Below are 12,500 nucleotides of genomic sequence, written 5' to 3'. Positions count from 1 at the left end.
GTGCAATTCATAAAAATTACACTGTTCACTTTCATTTCGCGTGTGCGCTTTCAATGAGCGACAACACTTGCAAGCAACTCACACTCCTTGGTCCGTGTTTCAAGACGGGCTGTAGAGAGCATTGAATAGGAAGTTGAGGTCAGACAGGCAATCAAGATCAATTTATCTCATTTTGTTTAGAATCAACAAGAAGAATTCCGAGGAAAACTTCTGCTCGATTCATTAACAAGATTTGCCAAAAGACGACAACTACACTACTCGGTAGCCGAGAATATAATATCAAGGCATTGAGTATGGTAACGCTCACTCCAGTTCCCCTTCAACAGTTTCACGTACTTTTCACTCTCTCTTCAGAGTGCTTTTCAACTTTCCCTCACGGTACTTGTTTACTATCGGTCTCGCTTTATAATTAGCTTTTGGAGAGACATATCTCCAGCTTCGAGTTGCACTTTCAAACAACTCTACTCATAGGAATGAGCCATTATGACTGGTATCGAAAATGACCTTTACAGGATTTTCACCTTCTTTGATGCTACTTTCCAGTAGACATCAGGACAAATTCACCAGTCTAGCATCAAACCATACCGGACACCGAGAAATGTTGCCATTTCTCTTCCCGATGAGCTTTTCCCTGTTCATTCGCCATTACTAAGGGATTCTCAGTTGATTTCTTTTCCTCCCCTTACTGATATGCTTAAGTTAAGGGGGTTCTCTCGCCCAATTCAGGTTATGTAGTTGATTGTCTCTTAATTGGTTCACTGACCAATATGAGACAGAAACCGATTCAGCAGTTTTGTTCGCTACTACTATCAAACACAGGTCGAAGTTTCCATTCAGTCATTAATTCCAACTTTCAAATGTTGTTGTTTCAGCTTTCGCTTACTAGAAGCAACATAATACTCGCTGCAATACAGACCTCGGGAAACCCTCACCGTGAATAAGGTTCACTCACATATTTCACTACATTTTGCGTGGGATTGGAGATGAGGCTACTCGTTCTTGCTCAGTACTAGGCTGAAAATTAACGAAACTTCGTTACAAACGTTCACATGTTGATGTTTCCGCTTTCGCGTACTCGAAACAACATAATACTAGTCTTTGTAATTTAGTTTCATAATTTCAACTGTTCTCATGCAGAATTTTTGCTCATTCTTATCCCAAATTTTGACCTGGCTACTAGTTACACTCCTTGTACTTATTGCAAAATGACCACAAATTTCAACAGCTTTCACATGTTGCTGTTTCGGCTTTCGCTTACTACAGTCAACATAATACTCGTTGCAAAATAAGTGCTCGGCATCTGCAATTTTCCAAAGACGAAGTTTCGCCAGTTCAATTTTCGCTCGCCAATTATGGCTACTAATTCACACGGTACTGAGCTCAACAACATTAAATTTGTTCAGCAAGACTTTCACATGTTGATGTTTTGGCTTTCGCCTACTAGAAGCAACATAATACTCGTCTTGTTAGCTCATTCAATGAGAATAGCTTTTCCCGTTGAGAATTTTTGCCTTCAATTGGCGTTGTAGTGAGTTTGGCTACTCAGATCACCAAATACTTGTGACAATTCGAACCAGAAATGTTTTCAATTTTCACATGCTGATGTTTCGGATTCAACCTACTAGAAGCAGCATAATACTTGTATTCAACAATTTCTGTATCAAATCCCAGTTTTCTCTGGTGCATCTTTGCCAAACTATTCCAAACTGCCTGAGTCTGAATACCAATTACAGGTACTAGTAAATGCACGTTACTAAGGACTATATAGTTCTAGGTTACTGTACACAACGACGTTCACATGTTGATGTTTCAGCTGCCGCTTACTAGAAACAACATAATACTTATCGTGCATATCTTTCCATAACTTGTCCTTTTCAGATGCATTAGTTTCCCTTTGTCTTGGCTTCTACAGTCAGACTGGCTACTAGTAACAGCACAGTACTAATCACATATCGTTCTACAGTTTGCAGACAACTTTCACATGTTGATGTTTCAGCTTTCGCCTACTAGAAACAACATAATACTCGCTGTATACATTTGTAGTTCTCTATGTAACTTTCATGTGAAGAAGTTTCGCCAGTCTTTTTGACTGTCTCAAATCTGAGTCATGCTTAGGCTACTAGTTGCTTCATAGTACTTATCGCCTCGAGATCATTGAACAAAACTTGATTTTCACATGTTGCTGTTTCAGCTTCCGCTTACTAGAAACAACATAATACTAGTCTCATTAAGTTCCGTCTCTTTGCAATTTTCTTATGAAGAAAATTCGCCATCACAATGACTCCAGCAGTTCTTGATCAAGGAATGCAATCATTGATCAGAATGCTATTATTTGAATCGGTTCTGCTTTAAGTGTTCCAATTTTATTGGAAGCACCAACAATAGAACATCAATGTGTTCAATCGAGAGTTATATAACCCTGAATCGGACGCAGTCAACAGCCGAAGCCGAGACCGCCTTTTGCGTTAGAGAGGTCGGTAAACAAATCTTGCGATTCATACCGAATTAACACATATAGCTGTGCTCCTCTTCGTAAAGCGAGCCAAGTGATCCCCTGTTGAAGGATGTATTTGGACCAATCTAGTAGCATTTGGTTTCCAACAAGCTCTCCCAAGTTAGCTTACTTATTGGGCTTTTCAACCAATTCGGTTGGCTACAAGCATCATCAAAGTACTAGCCACAGTTTGATCGCAAAATTCTACGACTTTCACATGTTGATGTTTCGGCTTGCGCTTAGCCTACTATAAGCAACATAATACTAGTCATATCATAGAGCGTGATCAGCTTGTGACGTTCTCATGATGAAGTTTCACCAACAGTGTCTCACTTCGAGCTTAAATCCAGCTACTAGTAACTACACAGTACTGACTGCAACGATAACTTTTATCTATACCTTTCACATGCTGCGCTTTCGGCCAGGGCCTACTAACGTCAACATAATACTCGATATAAACTTTTGTTCATGATGCAGCTTCCCCATGCAGAAGTTTCGCCTTCAAATGCTCTCTTGGCCATATGACGTAAGAAAAGGTTACTAGTAACATCACAGTACTAGCCACAGTTTGATTGCAAAATTCTACGACTTTCACATGTTGATGTTTCGGCTTGCGCTTAGCCTACTAGAAGCAACATAATACTAGTCATATCATAGAGCGTGATCAGCTTGTGACGTTCTCATGATGAAGTTTCACCAACAGTGTCTCATTTCGAGCTTAAATCCAGCTACTAGTAACTACACAGTACTGACTGCAACGCTAACTTTTATCTATACCTTTCACATGCTGCGCTTTCGGCCAGGGCCTACTAACGTCAACATAATACTCGATATAAACTTTTGTTCATGATGCAGCTTCCCCATGCAGAAGTTTCGCCTTCAAATGCTCTCTTGGCCATATGACGTAACACAAGGTTACTAGTAACATCACAGTACTAGCCACAATTTGATCGCAAAATTCTACGACTTTCACATGTTGATGTTTCGGCTTGCGCTTAGCCTACTATAAGCAACATAATACTAGTCATATCATAGAGCGTGATCAGCTTGTGACGTTCTCATGATGAAGTTTCACCAACAGTGTCTCACTTCGAGCTTAAATCCAGCTACTAGTAACTACACAGTACTGACTGCAACGATAACTTTTATCTATACCTTTCACATGCTGCGCTTTCGGCCAGGGCCTACTAACGTCAACATAATACTCGATATAAACTTTTGTTCATGATGCAGCTTCCCCATGCAGAAGTTTCGCCTTCAAATGCTCTCTTGGCCATATGACGTAAGAAAAGGTTACTAGTAACATCACAGTACTAGCCACAGTTTGATTGCAAAATTCTACGACTTTCACATGTTGATGTTTCGGCTTGCGCTTAGCCTACTAGAAGCAACATAATACTAGTCATATCATAGAGCGTGATCAGCTTGTGACGTTCTCATGATGAAGTTTCACCAACAGTGTCTCATTTCGAGCTTAAATCCAGCTACTAGTAACTACACAGTACTGACTGCAACGCTAACTTTTATCTATACCTTTCACATGCTGCGCTTTCGGCCAGGGCCTACTAACGTCAACATAATACTCGATATAAACTTTTGTTCATGATGCAGCTTCCCCATGCAGAAGTTTCGCCTTCAAATGCTCTCTTGGCCATATGACGTAACACAAGGTTACTAGTAACATCACAGTACTAGCCACAATTTGATCGCAAAATTCTACGACTTTCACATGTTGATGTTTCGGCTTGCGCTTAGCCTACTAGAAGCAACATAATACTAGTCATATCATGGAGCGTGATCAGCTTGTGACGTTCTCATGATGAAGTTTCACCAACAGTGTCTCATTTCGAGCTTAAATCCAGCTACTAGTAACTACACAGTACTGACTGCAACGATAACTTTTATCTATACCTTTCACATGCTGCGCTTTCGGCCAGGGCCTACTAATGTCAACATAATACTCGATATAAACTTTTGTTCATGATGCAGCTTCCCCATGCAGAAGTTTCGCCTTCAAATGCTCTCTTGGCCATATGACGTAACACAAGGTTACTAGTAACATCACAGTACTAGCCACAATTTGATCGCAAAATTCTACGACTTTCACATGTTGATGTTTCGGCTTGCGCTTAGCCTACTAGAAGCAACATAATACTAGTCATATCATAGAGCTTGATCAGCTTGTGACATTCTCATGATGAAGTTTCACCAACAGTGTCTCATTTTGAGCTTAAATCCAGCTACTAGTAACTACACAGTACTGACTGCAACAATAACTTTTATCTATACCTTTCACATGCTGCGTTTTCGGCCAAGGCCTACTAACGTCAACATAATACTCGATATAAAATTTTGATCATGATGCAGCTTTCCCATGCAGAAGTTTCGCCTTCAAATGCTCTCTTGGCCATATGACGGAACACCAGGTTACTAGTAACATCACAGTACTAGCCACAGTTTGATTGCAAAATTCTACGACTTTCACATGTTGATGTTTCGGCTTGCGCTTAGCCTACTAGAAGCAACATAATACTAGTCATATCATAGAGCGTGATCAGCTTGTGACGTTCTCATGATGAAGTTTCACCAATAGTGTTTCATTCGAATTGGTTCTGCTTTAAGCTCTCCAATTGTTTTGGATGAACCAGTTTTGCCCTTCGAAGCCACTTTTGTGAGCTTTTGTGGGTCTTTACCAAGAGGATATACCTCAAGGCCTCTTTCAATTCCTTTAAGTTCTTTCAACTCCTTTACAGTTTCTAGGTTCACATAGCTGCAAACCTTATTTCTAGTTTTAAGTCTGGCCAACTTGGGGAGAGTTGGTGCAGACCGTGACCAATTCTAGTAGGATGCCACAACAAGAATGTGATCAACTTAGCTTGTCGATGAACCTGCCCCACATTCAAACAACTCTATCGCCTTTTCCTCGTATAGTTATATGCGAGGGCCTCTCATAGAGAGCGCTGTTAGCAACCTTTTCCACATAGACGATAAAGTTGTGAGTGTTTTGCACATGGCTGTTGTCATCACCACGTGACGAGTCAACTCAGCTTGACTCTCTACACTCCGACAAGCTTTGCACATACGCCTTTAGTTCAGTATGTGTCTTTAATCTGACTCCGGTGCCTCAAGCCGGAAAAATTGTCAGATTATGATCATTATCGGTTAGTCATCCCGATGCAAGATCGTATCGTACTGTCTTTGTCTACCTCCAGATTCCGAAGAACAGGAGGAGACTCTCCCAGACCTACATATCTGGGAGAATGTTCAGAGGGCGAGAAGCTGTGGATTACTCTCCCCTAAGAACTGACTAAACTTTACCCTCGTCCAAGGTAAGTTTATTTTAGCTAGCCTTCTATGTAAAGGATCTGAGGCTAAGCTGTGTTTTTTCGAGCCTTTGGCTCGGAGCAAGTTCAGTGGGCGCCCCGAGTAGCTCAACTCTTTCCCACTGAACAGCGCAACGCTCTGTCACTCGCTGGGATTTTTGCGTGTCGGTTCTAACCACGCGACTTGTGGACCTTTTTAGGCCTTTCTCATTCACAAGTCTATAGCTGGGCTTCTATAACCCAGCTTCTGAGATCTAGATAGCTGCAGTTCTGCTAGGCTGCTTTTGCTAACTAGTCTCCCTTTAAGCAGTCCCTTGCCATGACTGCTGAACTATGTATCCACACAAGTAGTTTTTGAGCTCGATACATAATTCGAGATTGGTTGCCAAGCAATCTCTAGCGACAGAGCGTCATGCGCACTACAGACATGGCCTCTACCAGCAGCCATGCCCGAAGGAATCAATCACTGATCCTTCCGCAGGTTCCCCTACGGAAACCTTGTTACGACTTTTACTTCCTCTAGACAATTAAGCTCGATCCGCTTCATCCCGTTGCCGGAGACCGAAGTCCCAACAGTAGGAATTTGCAATTCTTGCTTAACTATCCAATCAGTAGTAGCGACGGGCGGTGTGTACAAAGGGCAGGGACGTAATCCCTATGAGTTGTTGACTCATAAGTACCAGGAATTCCTGGTTCACGTCTGCAAGTTACAACAGACGATCCCCTTGAAGCGCTGTACTTTTCTCTGATTGCCCAGTCCATTTCGGACCAAGGGCTGAGTACTCAATCTAAAAGTACACAGTGTAGCGCGCGTGCAGTCCAGAACATCTAAGGGCATCACAGACCTGTTATAGCCTCACTTCATCTGCGGTATTTAATTCCGCATAGTTCCTCTAAGAAGTGTTTGAATTCACATATAGTGAATTTCATTATTTAGATGGAGAAGATCTCGTTCGTTATCGGAATTAACCAGACAGATCACTCCACTAACTAAGAACGGCCATGCACCACCGCCCATATAATCATGAAAGATATTCAATCTGTCAATCCTTAAGATGTCTGGACCGGGTGAGTTTTCCCGTGTTGAGTCAAATTAAGCCGCAGGCTCCACTCCTGGTGGTGCCCTTCCGTCAATTCCTTTAAGTTTCGATTTTGCAACCATACTTCCCCCGGAACCAATAAACTTTGGTTTCCCGGTTAATCTCTTGCCAAGTCAAGATCGACTTTGACAAATTGTAGGTTGGTATAGTTTATGGTCAGAATTACGAGGGTATCTAATCCTCTTCAATACTCTGACTTTCGTTCTTGATTAATGAAAACATTCTTGGCAAATGCTTTCGCAGTAGTTTGTCTTGCCACGATCCAAGAATTTCACCTCTAACGTAGCAATACAAATGCCCCCGTCTGTTCCTTTCAATCATTACCGCACTCAGCCAACCGGCATCAATCGAGTAGCGGGTCATTCTCCATTATTCCATGCTTTATTATTCGATCCCAAAGGATGCTTTGAACACTCTAATTTTCTCAGGGTGAAAACACCGTTTCCACAGTTCGTCACATTTAAGTGCAAACTATTTCTTCGATGCGAAGGATGAGCGGAACGAGTCAACAGATTTAACTGAAGACCATGTTGCCGTTCTACTCAAACAGATCCAACTATGAGCTTTTTAAACGCAGCAACTATTGCATACGCTTGTAGAGGCTGGTATTACCGCGGCTGCTGGCACCAGACTTGCCCTCTACTCGTTCATCAATGGAGCTTTTAAGTCCATTCCATTCTGATTACAAACCATAAAGGTTCATATCATTATTTCTAGTTACTACCTCCTCGTGCGGAGAGTGGGTAATTTGCGTGCCTGCTGCCTTCCTTGGATGTGGTAGCCGTTTCTAAGGCTCCCTCTCCGGAATCGAACCCTGATTCCCCGTTACCCGTCACAACCATGGTAGTCCGTTACACTACCATCATAGGTTGATAGGTCAGAAATTCGGAAGTTCCGTCCCCAAGCCGAAGCTATCTGGGATCTTTCAGTTACTAGGACTCATCACGGGATGTGTCTGTACTTAGCAAATCACCCGGTGTAGTCTTGTAAAAGTCTCCGACAGTGTCGGACAATCAGCATGCATTAGCTGCAGGGTTACCGCAGTTATTCATTTAGCTTGCAAATCAACTAATAGATAGTAACTGATTTAATGAGCCATTCGCGGTTCCACTTTTTCAAGCTTCGCTTGCACATGCATGGCTTAGTCTTTCAGACAAGCATATGGCAACTGACAGGATCAATCAGTTTAATTGTACTTTGAACAATCTTTCGATTTGTTCGAATTTAGAAAGACATAGCCTTGCGGCCTCGTCAATCTTGCTTTGAGCTTTTTAAATCACGAAGAGTTTCAATGCATGCTTTGGCATGGCTACTAGTTACTACACAGTACTCTACACACTTAGAGTTACCCACGATTACACATTTCACATGCTGATGTTTCGGCTCGCGCGTACTAGAAACAGCATAATACTATGTGTACTGGTAGATAGCGCTCTGTGAGCATTTCCCATGAGCAGGTTTTGCCCTCCAAATCTCTGTTCTACTGTTACCAATACCGGCTAACAACTGTATCATACTAGGGAGAATTGACTCATGATTTAAAAACCAGATGTTCACATGTCGATGTTTCGGCTCTCGCCTACTAGAAACAACATAATACTAGTCTGTTAAAAATCTCAATCACGCCGCCTCTTCAGATACAGAAGTTTTACCTTTTATTGGTTAGAGAACAGCTTTCCAGCTGTCGACATGGTTACTAGTAACAACACCGTACTCAACACAAAAACTTTTCAACTTCACAACTTTCACATGCTGATGTTTCTGCTTTCGCATACTAGAAACAGCATAATACTTATTGTTTTGTCAAGTAATTTGTGTGTCTTTCCCATGTGAAGTTTCACCGGTCAACAATGTTTCCCTGACCAATTACGGCTACTAGTAGCTGTATAATACTAGGGAAAATGATTGAGGATTTAATATCAGATTTTCACATGTTGATGTTTCGGCTTTCGCCTACTAGAAACAACATAATACTAGTCTGCTAAGAAATCTCGCTCAAATTGCCTTTTCACATACAGAAGTTTCACCTTCTATTGGTTAGAGAACAGTTCTCAGCTGTCGACATGGTTACTAGTAACAACATCGTACTCAACACAAAAATTCTTCAACTTCACAACTTTCACATGCTGATGTTTCTGCTTTCGCGTACTAGAAACAGCATAATACTTATTGCTTTGTCAAGAAGTGTGTGTGTCTTTCCCATGCGAAAGTTTCACCGGTCAGCAATAATTGCCGTGTCCAATTAAGGTTACTCATAGCTGTATAATACTAGGGAAAATGATTGAGGATTTAATATCAGATTTTCACATGTTGATGTTTCGGCTTTCGCCTACTAGAAACAACATAATACTAGTCTGCTAATAAATCTCGCTCAAATTGCCTTTTCACATACAGAAGTTTCACCTCTTCTTGGTCACTGTACAGATGATGCTGTCTGTTCTTTATTTGGTTCTGCTTATTATAAGGAGGGGCATCACTCCTTCCTCCTTGGTTTGCATGCATTAAGCCTGCTTTGTGAAAAGCGTATCTTTCTAGCTTTTCTTCGCCTTACTCGAGTAGGACGATACAATCCAGACATTAGTCAGTCTTGGTGTAAAGTCACTGAGTATTATTCGGTTCTGCTTTATTCAGCAATATGCTGTATAATTGTTGTAATTTGCGAACATATTTGTTCTCAGTTCCGAACTACTAGCGACGACAGATTACCAGCGGTCATGAGCCATCAAGGTAGTTCTTTGGTGCATCAAGTAGAGAGGTGCCATCAAACAACACTTCCCTAATAATGCTACACACATAGAATTTGCTACAGTGCAGCTTTTTACTTTGCAAAATTTGCGCACAAATTTTGCATAGAATAAATGTTTTATCAAGATTTTTAGATCCCCTCCCTTGAGAGAACGTTACTCCTTTAAGTGAACACCCCGCGGCGTCCTGTTGTTATTGCTTATAACCATTTCGCAAGCCGGAGGCATAATGCACTACGCAAGCCGCTACTTTGGCACAGAGGCACCTAGTTTTACACCCGGGACTTCAGGTGGCCCAGTTTTACACCCAGTACAGCGGTGCCAGTTGGTAACCCGGTGGATCCTCGGAGACCAGACATGATCATAGATCAAACCCGATGTATGCTACTCCTGAACGTATAGTATCTCCACTGTGCAATGAAATTATCGTTCGTTTCGGGCCTTCCTATACGTTCAGCAGACAATCGCTAGGAATTCACCTCGTGACCCGTGGTGACCACACTGGATTTCAAGTTTATTGATTTGGACAGACCTGTCATTTATTTTGCTTTTCAGCTTCAGTTCTGCTCGATCTAGCTTGCCTAAGGCTTGATCTCGCTTTGCTCACCCCTGTAGGAGCCTCTACTAGTACCACTCGGAGTAATGGGGAATCCACCAGACCTAATCGATGAATGCCATCAAACAACAAACATCATACCCGGCTTCATCAGGCATATTTTATTACTTCCGAGAGGTACTTTAGTATCAGATCTTTCTCCATGCCTCTTATGAGGACCCGTCAGACCTTTCGGTTTATCGTTTAGCTTCAGTCCTGCTCGATCTAGCTTTCCCAAGGCTCGATCTAGCTCTATTCGCCCCACTAGAGGGCTCTCTAAGACCCCTCGGTCTTAGTGTTAGCTCCGGTACTGCTCGGTCGTGCTTGCTGAAGGCCCGACCCAGCTTTAGTTAGATTCTCGTACTTTCTCTTGGCCTCTCTAGGAGGACCAGACAGACCTCTCGGTCTATCGTTTAGCTTCAGTCCTGCTCGATCTAGCTTGCCCAAGGCTTGATCAAGCTCTATTCGCCCCGCTAGAGGGCTCTCTAAGACCCCTCGGTCTTAGTGTTATCTTCTGTAATGCCTAACCAAGCTTACTACAGGCCTTGGTCAGGTCTTTATCGGTCACCGATTAGTAACAGACCAATCATAGGGCCTTCCACCCTATCCGGGTTGAGGTCTTTAGTCCAGCCATATTTTGACAAGACACCTCTCCCTAATAATGCCCCACACATAGAATTACTGTCCATGCAGTATTTAACTTGTGTTTTTTTCTAAAATTTGATTTTCACTTTTTGGAGGTTCATTTGCTCCTCTGACACTCTTTCAGCTTCAATCTTACTCGATCTAGCTTTCCCAAGGCTCGATCTAGCTCTATTCGCCCCACTAGAGGGCTCTCTAAGACACTTCGGTCTTAGTGTTAGCTCCGGTCTTGCTCAATCGTGCTTGCTGAAGGCGCGATCAAGCTTTAGTTAGCTTCTCGTACTTCCTCTTGGCCTCTCTAGGAGGACCAGACAGACCTCTCGGTCTATCGTTTAGCTTCAGTCCTGCTCGATCTAGCTTTCCCAAGGCTCGATCTAGCTCTATTCGCCCTGCTAGAGGGCTCTCTAAGACCCCTCGGTCTTAGTGTTAGCTCCGGTACAGCTCGGTCGTGCTTGCTGAAGGCCCGATCAAGCTTTAGTTAGATTCTCGTACTTTCTCTTGGCCTCTCTAGGAGGACCAGACAGACCTCTCGGTCTATCGTTTAGCTTCAGTCCTGCTTGATCTAGCTTTCCCAAGGCTCGATCTAGCTCTATTCGCCCTGCTAGAGGGCTCTCTAAGACCCCTCGGTCTTAGTGTTAGCTCCGGTACAGCTCGGTCGTGCTTGCTGAAGGCCCGATCAAGCTTTAGTTAGCTTCTCGTACTTTCTCTTGGCCTCTCTAGGAGGACCAGACAGACCTCTCGGTCTATCGTTTAGCTTCAGTCCTGCTCGATCTAGCTTTCCCAAGGCTCGATCTAGATCTATTCGCCCTGCTAGAGGGCTCTCTAAGACCCCTCGGTCTTAGTGTTAGCTCCGGTACAGCTCGGTCGTGCTTGCTGAAGGCCTGATCAAGCTTTAGTTAGCTTCTCGTACTTTCTCTTGGCCTCTCTAGGAGGACCAGACAGACCTTTCGGTCTCTTGCTTAGCTTCAGTCCTGCTCGATCTAGCTTTCCCAAGGCTCGATCTAGCTCTATTCGCCCCGCTAGAGGGCTCTCTAAGACCCCTCGGTCTTAGTGTTAACTCCTGTAATGCCTAACCAAGCTTACTACAGGCCTTGGTCAGGTCTTTATCGGTCACCGATTAGTAACAGACCGATCATGGGGCCTTCCACCCTATCCGGGTTGAGGTCTTTAGTCCAGCCATATTTTGACAAGACACCTCCCCCTAATAATGCCCCACACATAGAAATACTGTCCATGCAGTATTTAACTTGTGTTTTTTCTAAAATTTGATTTTCACTTTTTGGAGGTTCATTTGCTCCTCTGACACTCTTTCAGCTTCAATCTTACTCGATCTAGCTTTCCCAAGGCTCGATCTAGCTCTATTCGCCCCACCAGAGGGCTCTCTAAGACACTTCGGTCTTAGTGTTAGCTCCGGTCTTGCTCAATCGTGCTTGCTGAAGGCGCGATCAAGCTTTAGTTAGCTTCTCGTACTTTCTCTTGGCCTCTCTAGGAGGACCAGACAGACCTCTCGGTCTATCGTTTAGCTTCAGTCCTGCTCGATCTAGCTTTCCCAAGGCTCGATCTAGCTCTATTCGCCCCGCTAGAGGGCTCTCTAAGACCCCT

General features: G+C 43.1%; 1 non-coding gene and 1 pseudogene across 1 annotated transcript in view; both read right to left on the bottom strand.

Annotated features, from left to right (window-relative positions):
- The window catches only part of LOC142356783 (large subunit ribosomal RNA), a 3,522-nt gene extending 2,791 nt beyond the window's left edge, over positions 1-731 (bottom strand). Inside the window, exon 1 of the ribosomal RNA XR_012761485.1 lies at positions 1-731. This exon is cut by the window's left edge and continues 2,791 nt beyond it. This is a non-coding gene — a ribosomal RNA (large subunit ribosomal RNA).
- A 1,683-nt stretch (positions 732-2,414) lies between these two features.
- On the bottom strand, positions 2,415-2,566 carry LOC142356782 (5.8S ribosomal RNA; annotated as a pseudogene).
- Positions 2,567-12,500: the final 9,934 nt, after the last annotated feature.

Source organism: Convolutriloba macropyga, unplaced genomic scaffold, assembly GCF_964194025.1.
Source record: "Convolutriloba macropyga unplaced genomic scaffold, txConMacr16.3 SCAFFOLD_5674, whole genome shotgun sequence".
Taxonomy (NCBI): Eukaryota; Metazoa; Xenacoelomorpha; order Acoela; family Convolutidae; genus Convolutriloba; species Convolutriloba macropyga.
This window is presented reverse-complemented; position numbering and strand designations above follow the sequence as displayed.